This window comes from Vidua chalybeata, chromosome 1 (genome assembly GCF_026979565.1).
Source record: "Vidua chalybeata isolate OUT-0048 chromosome 1, bVidCha1 merged haplotype, whole genome shotgun sequence".
Lineage (NCBI taxonomy): Eukaryota > Metazoa > Chordata > Aves > Passeriformes > Viduidae > Vidua > Vidua chalybeata.
Genome location: NC_071530.1, coordinates 101,703,702 through 101,711,804, shown reverse-complemented (window position 1 = coordinate 101,711,804; position 8,103 = coordinate 101,703,702).

Below are 8,103 nucleotides of genomic sequence, written 5' to 3'. Positions count from 1 at the left end.
GCTGACTCAGTTTTTGATATCTGGCAGCAGAAATATGGTAAAAGTAATGATAAATTCAGAATGAAATAACTTTTTTTCCTAAATAAGAAAAAAGTTGATGGTAAAACTTTGGTTGTGGTTTAAGTGATGTTTTCAAGTGTACAGCACTCTTGTAACCAGAGTTCTCAGTAATGCTCTAAGGAGACTGTCTTGGTTTCCCGTAATCCCTTCATAGCTGTATATAAAATGTAATGCTAAAACTATTTTGCTCTCAGGAGTCACTTTGGATGAGATCAGCTGTATTCAGTGAATTATGTAATATGGATTAAATTGTTTGTCTTTGTTCCTGAAATGGTTAGAACTTCTTGCTTTGTCTGCCTGCTTACTTGTGTATGTAAGCACAGGGAAATACAGTCTCTCCACCTGCTCCTGGTGAGATGAGCAGACGTTGATGCCCATAAAGTCGTGTCAGGGTAAATGCATAACTTCAGTTAAATACATGTTGCAGGTTGCTCTTCTGATTTCTCAAAAGGGCAAGATGATACAAATATACAGTATCAAAGTAGTTATTTAAAAATTTTAATGAATATAGCACTTTAAAAAAGAGTAGTATGGTTCAGGGGGAAAAAAAGTAAACATAGCTAACTAGAAGATACAGCTTCTGTAGTAATTCTGGGAACCAAGTTAAACCCACTTAAAAATACATATATATAAAGTTCATTTAAGAACAAGTTATTTGTATCAATGCACAAGTTATTTGTGTATTTCTACTCATTCTCTAAAAGCTGTTGACAGACATTATTGCCCAGACTTGCATGTTTCTGCTGCTATGTTTGAAGCCAACTTAAAAGAAGCTACGAAACATTAGCTTGGAACTTCATTATCCTCCTGGGAGGAGGGAGGGTGGAGGGAGGAGTTGAAAGGTGACATTTTGCCAAAGGGGAAAAGACAAAGTCAATAAGCAAATCTTATCTTTCAGGCCTTCTTCAAAGTTATTAAAGGTTGAAGTGTTAATAAACTATTAAAAATGTAGCGGTGTCCTTTTTATTTTGGAATTTCTCTCTGACTCCATTCTGTGGACTGCTGCTAGTGAAGAGGTGTATCTGGTCCCATGGGTGGTGTTACTGCCCTGCTCTAGGTTCTGCTGGTAAATGGCAAGAGACTCTCTTGGATGAAGAGTCGCTGTTGGGGTGAAGAACAGGTGACTCGATCCAGGCAGCACTGAGGATGCTGATGGGTTTGTCAGATTTATAAGAGTCATCTTGACAAATTTTCTTTTTCCTTTTGGAAGTCCCCTGGTTTTTATGTGTGAATTGACTTGCTGGAGCAAACACTTGTTTCAGTCTGTAGCAAAAGATGGAATGAGAACTATGCAGTAGCAGAGCAACCCTGATAAATATTGGCTATAATACTGAAATGCCTTCCTCTCAAAGTTTGCAGGTGGGATTGAAATTATGTAGCTTGTCTTTTTAGCCCCATTGCTGTGAAGGTGATTTTTCACTGCTTTGCCTGCTACTCTGGTTCCTGTGGAATGGCTTTTCAGGGGGTGTCCTGGAAAGCCCATCTGTGTTTAGCACTTGCCACTGCTGCTAGCGAGCCTCTGTTTTTGCTGATGCTGAGCTTCTGTGGTAGCTTTAGAGTGGTGGCACATTGGAGTGTTGGACAAGAGGGGGAGCTAAATGCAGGAGTCAGTTTTTACAAGGGTTTGAGCTCCTTCCTGTGGGAAGAACTGAAATTAATGATGATGAAATGGAGTAGGTTATTTCTTGTCCAAATGTGTTTCCTAGGGACACTCAAATAGTGTAACCAAGTGTCTGATTGAAGTTGATCTGTTGTGTTTTTCTGTTTCAATGTGTGTTAGGTATGTGGAGGAATTGCTGATTCTGACAGGGTTGCATAAGCAGAGGTAGTGCTGGTGTTGTCACCTCTTATTTATTTGCCCTGTATGTGACAAATGATCATGTAGAACAGTGGTCTTGTGCAAAGACAAAACAGTTGATTCTTATCTTTTAACTGGCATCGTCATTACTTCCAGGGGGTGGTAAGGTCAGTGCCTGTGCCTCATTTGCTGGGAGAAGGGTTTATGTTTGTATGAGGAACTAGATCTGGAAACTGCTTTGGATGAAATTACTGTTTCATCCACTACAAATTATGTTTCAACTGAATCCTGGTATATAAGCATCTCCACCACAATGCAATGCCATTTTATTTAAAACTTGGTACCATTTTATGTAATGTTGGTAACACTGCTAGCAGGGTATTGAATCCCTGTTTGTACTGCAGCTACTTTCTTGCTGGCAGTGGTGGAGAGCTGATGTCCTCCCTCTTCCTTAGAAAAGACTTAGAAGGATGTTTGTGGTAATCAGGCATAGAGTTGTGAGGCAGAAGCCATAATTACAGCGAAGCAGTCTGAGCTCAAGCACTTGAAATAAGTGAAACAGTAATTGAAGAGTGGCGGAATTAGTTATTGTTACCTTTTGAATTGGTTGATAAGAAAAAAAACATTGTAAGTTGTTTTGTGTAGTTGTGGTGGTTTGTATTTTTTTTTTTTTTTTTAAGTTAGAGTGCTGATCATCCAAGTTCTGCAAGGGGAAAAACCCAACAATCAACCAACCAACCAACCAATTGCCATAGTCTAGGAGTAATTATTTCAGGATATTATGGAAAGTTTTTACTAATACTGGTGCAGGCTCACATGCAAAGATGAATTTAGAGAGACTGTTATTCGGGATCAGTATCTAGGCTTTTCTCACGGTGGGTAATAGTTAAATAGCAGTCTTTGTGAGTGTCTTGGTCTGCCTTGTCAAGAATGGGTTATCCTGGCTTTTGAGATAGGGAAACTCAGGCATGAATGTTGAGGCAAATGACTAGGTAGTTTAAGCACAGCCCTTATTCTCTAGCCTAGGTTCTGTTCTGTTTCTCATCAAGTATTCCTTGAGCCATGTCCAAGTCTTTTTTTTTTTTGTTTGTTTGTTGGATTTCAAAAATGCTTCTTTGTGTTGCGTAGACATCTGTAATAGTCTTTTGAAGCAGCTTCCTAAAGACTTAGCTGTTGCTTTGTCTGTTCCTGAAGCCAAGTGTTGAACAGACAGAAGATGAAACTGTTAGGTGTTTAGAAGTGGAATATGCTCACTGGGATTATAATGCCTGACCTCAGCTAAAGATAGTCAAGGGGGAAAAAAGGAAAAAAATATGCTAAGCATTTGGGTGTGTTGTGTTTGTAGTCTTGAAACATAAAAGCCAGTCTGTGTTGCAAAAAACTTCTCTGGAGCCAGTGCTGTTTGCACTTAACAAGTAAAAGAAAGCAAATTGTCCTAAATGTGTACAGCTGCCCTGTTAGTGGGGGTATATCTTGTTGCATTGGGTTTCCCTGGCAAGGCTTTGGTAGTGGGGGACCTGCAGGGGTGGCTCCTGTGAGAAGCTGCCAGAAGTTTCCCTGGTGTCCTACAGAGCCAATGCCAGCTGGCTCCAAGACAGACCTAACACTGGTGAGTCTATCAGTGATGGTGGTAGTGACTCTGGGGTAACATGGCTATGAAGGGGAAAAAGGTACTGCACAAGAGGAGTTTGCAGCCAGAGTGGAGAATATGTGAGAGAAAGAGCCCTGCAGATGCCAGGTCAGTGAAGAAGAAGGGGGAGGAGCTGCTCCAGGCACCAGTGCTGAGACTCCCCTGGAGCCTGTGGGGCAGCCCACAGTGAAGCAGCTGTGCCCTTGCAGCCCATGGAGGTTCACAGGGATGCAGAAATCCACCTGCAGCCCATGGATGACCCCACGCTGGAGGAGGTGGATGCTTGAAGAGGCTGTGACCATGTGGGAAACCTGCAGTGGAGCAGACTCCTGGCAGGACCTATGGACCCATGGAGAGAGGAGCCAATGCTGAAGGATTTCTGACAGCACTTGTGACCATGTTGGAGCAGTCTGCTCCTGGAGGACTACACCCTGTGGAAGGGACCCATGTTGGAGCAGTTTGTGAAGAATTGCAGCCCATGGGAAGGACTCGCATTAGAGAAGTTTGTGAAGGATTCTCATGGGAGGGACCCCATGGTGGAACAGGGAAAGAGTGTGTGAATCCTTCCTTGAAGAAGGAGCGGCAGAGACAATGTGTGATGAACTGATCACATCTTCCATTCCCCATCCCCCTGCACTGTTTGGAGGGAGAGGAAATTGGGAATAAAGCCTGAGAAGAAGAGAGGGGTGGAGGGAAGGTGTTTTAAAACTTGGTTTTCTTTTTCATTTTCCTACACTGATGTGGTTTGCAATAAAGCAATTTGCCCAAATAGTCTGTTTTGCCCATGATGGTAATTGGTGAGTGACCTCTGCCTGTCTTTATCGTGAGCCATGAGCCTTTCATTGTATTTTCTCTCTGAGGGGAGTGATAGTGCAGCTTTGGTTGGCATCTGACATCCAACCATGGTCACCTCACCACAATTGCTCTTCCCATGGAAGTGGAGAAGTATTTTTCCTTTGCTGCTTTGGTAGCCCAAACACAGATGATACAGACAGCTACTTCAGATACTTCAGCACTTATTTTTTTAAAGAAGCACTTCTTTTTTTAAAACCTAAACATGTTTGACTCTTGCAAGCAAAGATGCTCCAGAATCCATCTGACTCAGAGGTTAAGCCCACTGATGTGTTTTCACTCAAAATTAGTAAATGTTGCTACTACTGTTTTTCAGACTGCAGTAGACTTCTGCACTCGTATGAAGGTTGGTCTGAGGAATATTAGTAATGAGAATAATTATCTCTGTTTCTTAATGGTTGAGAGACATTGCTTTAAATCCTGTTTTTGGTTTATGGAACCATGTTGTGGAAAGGCTTAGGAAGAAAGTGTATGGAAAACAAAACCTGAACCTTGGGTCCAGCCCTCTGGAACTGCAATCAGAAGTACTAAGAGTGCAACTTTGATAATGAAGTGAGTGGTTCTTAGAAGAAGAAGAAGCTTATGTAATGGCTATTTTTTACTGATTGCCTTAATCTCCTCTGGTTAGTTTAAAATGTTGAAGTGATAAATATGAGGTATGTGTCCCATAGCCTGGGAATGGTTGGTGTCAAGCGAAGAAAATGAGAGTATGGTAGGAAGATAGAGCCATGACAGAAGTGAGGTGGAATGCTTCAAAGTGGCTTTGTGATGGCTTTGTAGTCCCAGGATGCCTGGACTGTTAGAAAGGTCTGTATGTGCTGCCTTCTCTCCAGACATATGCTGAAAACTGACGTACCTTCTCCAGGCATGGGGATTTCTTTCCAATTTTAGGGTGTAAATCCTTAAACATGGTAGTTGCCCTTGTAAACAAGAGAATGCCAGGAGAAGGATTTTCATTTTATTCATGGCCAGGATTGTCTAACCTCAGATTTCCAGTGCAGCCTTCAGCTTCATGGCAGTGCTTTCTGACTGCACTGAGTACCTTGAAATACTTAAGCCCTTGGGCCTCTCATTTCACATCCCAGCTTCAAGAAAATGAGAACAGATTGCTTTCCTGATTAGGTGAAATAATCTCTTCATCCTGCCTCCATCAGGAACCAGGTTACAATGGCAAAGGAAGGTCAGCGTATTTGTGGAAAAACCTTACTTAAAAGAGACAAAGAGACAAGATTTATGTGATTGCAGCATTTTAATGCTGCTGTTCTCTGTGTGAATTTGAAATCTAGTTCAAGCCACATTTGATAGGTGTGTGTTTCACAGATACCAATTACCTCCAATTAAAGGAAGATTAGAACTCGGATGAAAGACATTTAAATTGAGTCGCCCAGCCTGGGCAAGCCTGCGTGGCAAGCTGGAAAGATACTTGTTCTTGCTACTGTTGGCATCCTTGCCTAGCTATGAGCATGGGCACAGATCAAACACCCCGGTGGCTGCTGCCGGTGGCCCCGCTCTTGTCAGCAATGGGGTGAGAGATGAGTGGGCTACAAGGGAGCAGGTTAGCAGGAACAGTGGGGGCAAGAGCTGTCACCAGACTAAGCTCATGGAGGGGGTGTGGAGATGAGACTGCTTGATCTACCAGGGAGAGGGAATGGGTTACCCAAGAAACCTGCTAAAAAATGGGCTGAAAAATGCTAAAAATTGGAAGAAAGTATAATCCTGCATGTTATGCGTCCTCACTGCTCTGCTCAGGCACTTCAGAAACACGAATGGTTCAATGATTGCAAACAGATCGGAGGAGTCTACTGTTCAGAGCAGCCAAAACAGAGCTCAAAGCTTCTTGTAGACCAGAGCTTTTGTATAAATCGTGGGTTTCTAAATTCACATTGTGAGGTGTGTAGAGGTTGCGTTTGTGGAAGTAGAGGTTTAGAAATGAAGCAGCTAATCAAAAGTAAACTAGCAGCATATGGAAGGGACCTCCTGATTTCCATGGCTACTGCTCAGGGAGAGCAGCAGGGAACCGTATTGTGTGACCAGAGTCCTCTGGTGTTCTGCATACACAGCACAGCACATTAGGTGAGTCACACCAGCATTAGCTGCCCTCTGGGCAGGCATGACAAGGGGGTTATGCAAAACCACCTTTTGTGTCTGTGTATGTTCATATTTACATCCGAGTCGTGAACACCAATCTTTCTGGGGTGCCTGTATGTGGGCTCGTGGTTACAGAGGACTGGCTTTCTAGAGGGCTTTGCATTGTATCATACATTTGTCATTTCTTTAGTTGCCTCTAATCCATTTTCTTCCTTCAGCTGCTCCTAATTTTTGAGTTACTTTAGTACTGCTGATTTTGAGGGTGGTTGCGTGCAAACACCCTTCCTTCCTTCTTGCCAAATTGGAGCCATCTCATCTGAAACCCCTCTGAAGTGCACTCTGAGCCTCTGCAAGTGTTGAGACCTTCAAAGAGAAACATGAGGCTTAATCAGGAGAAGGCTCACACAAGGTGAATTTCCAACATCCAGGAGCAATTGCTACTACTTTTGTGTAGTGCACGTCTCTGCTGTAAATGCAAAAGCAATTTTATATTTAAGTAATTTAAATATAGATTTTTTTTTTTTTTACAGGAGATCCCTCCTGGTCTCATGCCTGATGATCCCCTAAGTCCTGTATGCTCCCTTCTCTGTCACTATACATGGATAGTTATCTCCTGATTATGAAACTAAAGCACATGCTTTTATAACAGGGTGAGACAATAACAATAATGTAAGATTTAAAATTATAGTGTATTTGTCAAAATTCTGTAATTTCCCCCCTCCCCCATATTTATTGTATTTGAGAGTTTATGTAGCTCTTAGTTTGAATTGACTGTGTGATACTTCTCATTAAAAAATTTCAGTAATTCCCTGGATAAAGTACTTTCACATACGCTGTGTATATATCAGTACAATTTTTGGTTGCTACCTATATATACATTTCTGGACAGATTTTGAATATGGACAGATGGTCATATGTTGAGGCAATGCAAGGCTGCCAGTTTAGTAGCAGTATTTTCCTTCTATGGAAAACACATAAATGCAGAACTGATTGGTATAGCTTAGACCATGTAACCATTTCCCCTGTATTTCCTTGCAGAGAAGGGAATTGTTTAGTGCACAGGTTCAGCAAGTTTTGCCCTGATCATTTGGCACTGGGCATCCAAGGTGGGGGGGTTCAATGAAGGCTGCAGGGGCAAAGCTTGACTTTGGCATTTCCTAGCTTTTGAAAGTGTATCTTCACATTTTTCTGAGTGTAATTCCTGATTTCTTTTATCACTACTGCTCCCATGGATGGTGCGCCCCTCTGGTAAGGAGACAGCATCATGCATCATGTGGAATGAAATTGTAGCGTTAGTCTGAGCCTCAGGGAAAACTTGTGAATTGGCTTTAAAAGACGGATGCTTTATTTTCTGTACGCTAAAACCATGGCCTCCATAGAGGATCTGGCTTCGTTACTCATTCAAGTTTTCTGGGTATTTTTTTTGCTGCTTGTGCTCGATAAAGCGGACAGAGCCTGATGGATTGGCAGGGTTTGAGCCCCCCTGCCCGCTCCCTCGCCGTGTTCCCGCTGGATTTTGGCGGGGGCACGCTGTGAGGGGAAGCGGTGTTCCGCAGGCTCCCGCCGCCAGATGGCGCTGTGCCCCCGGGCCGCGCCGCTCCCGGGCGGATCCAGGTCCCCGCTCCCGCCTCCCGGACAGCCCGGGCCGGGCGCTCCCCCTCACCCCGCTCCCGCC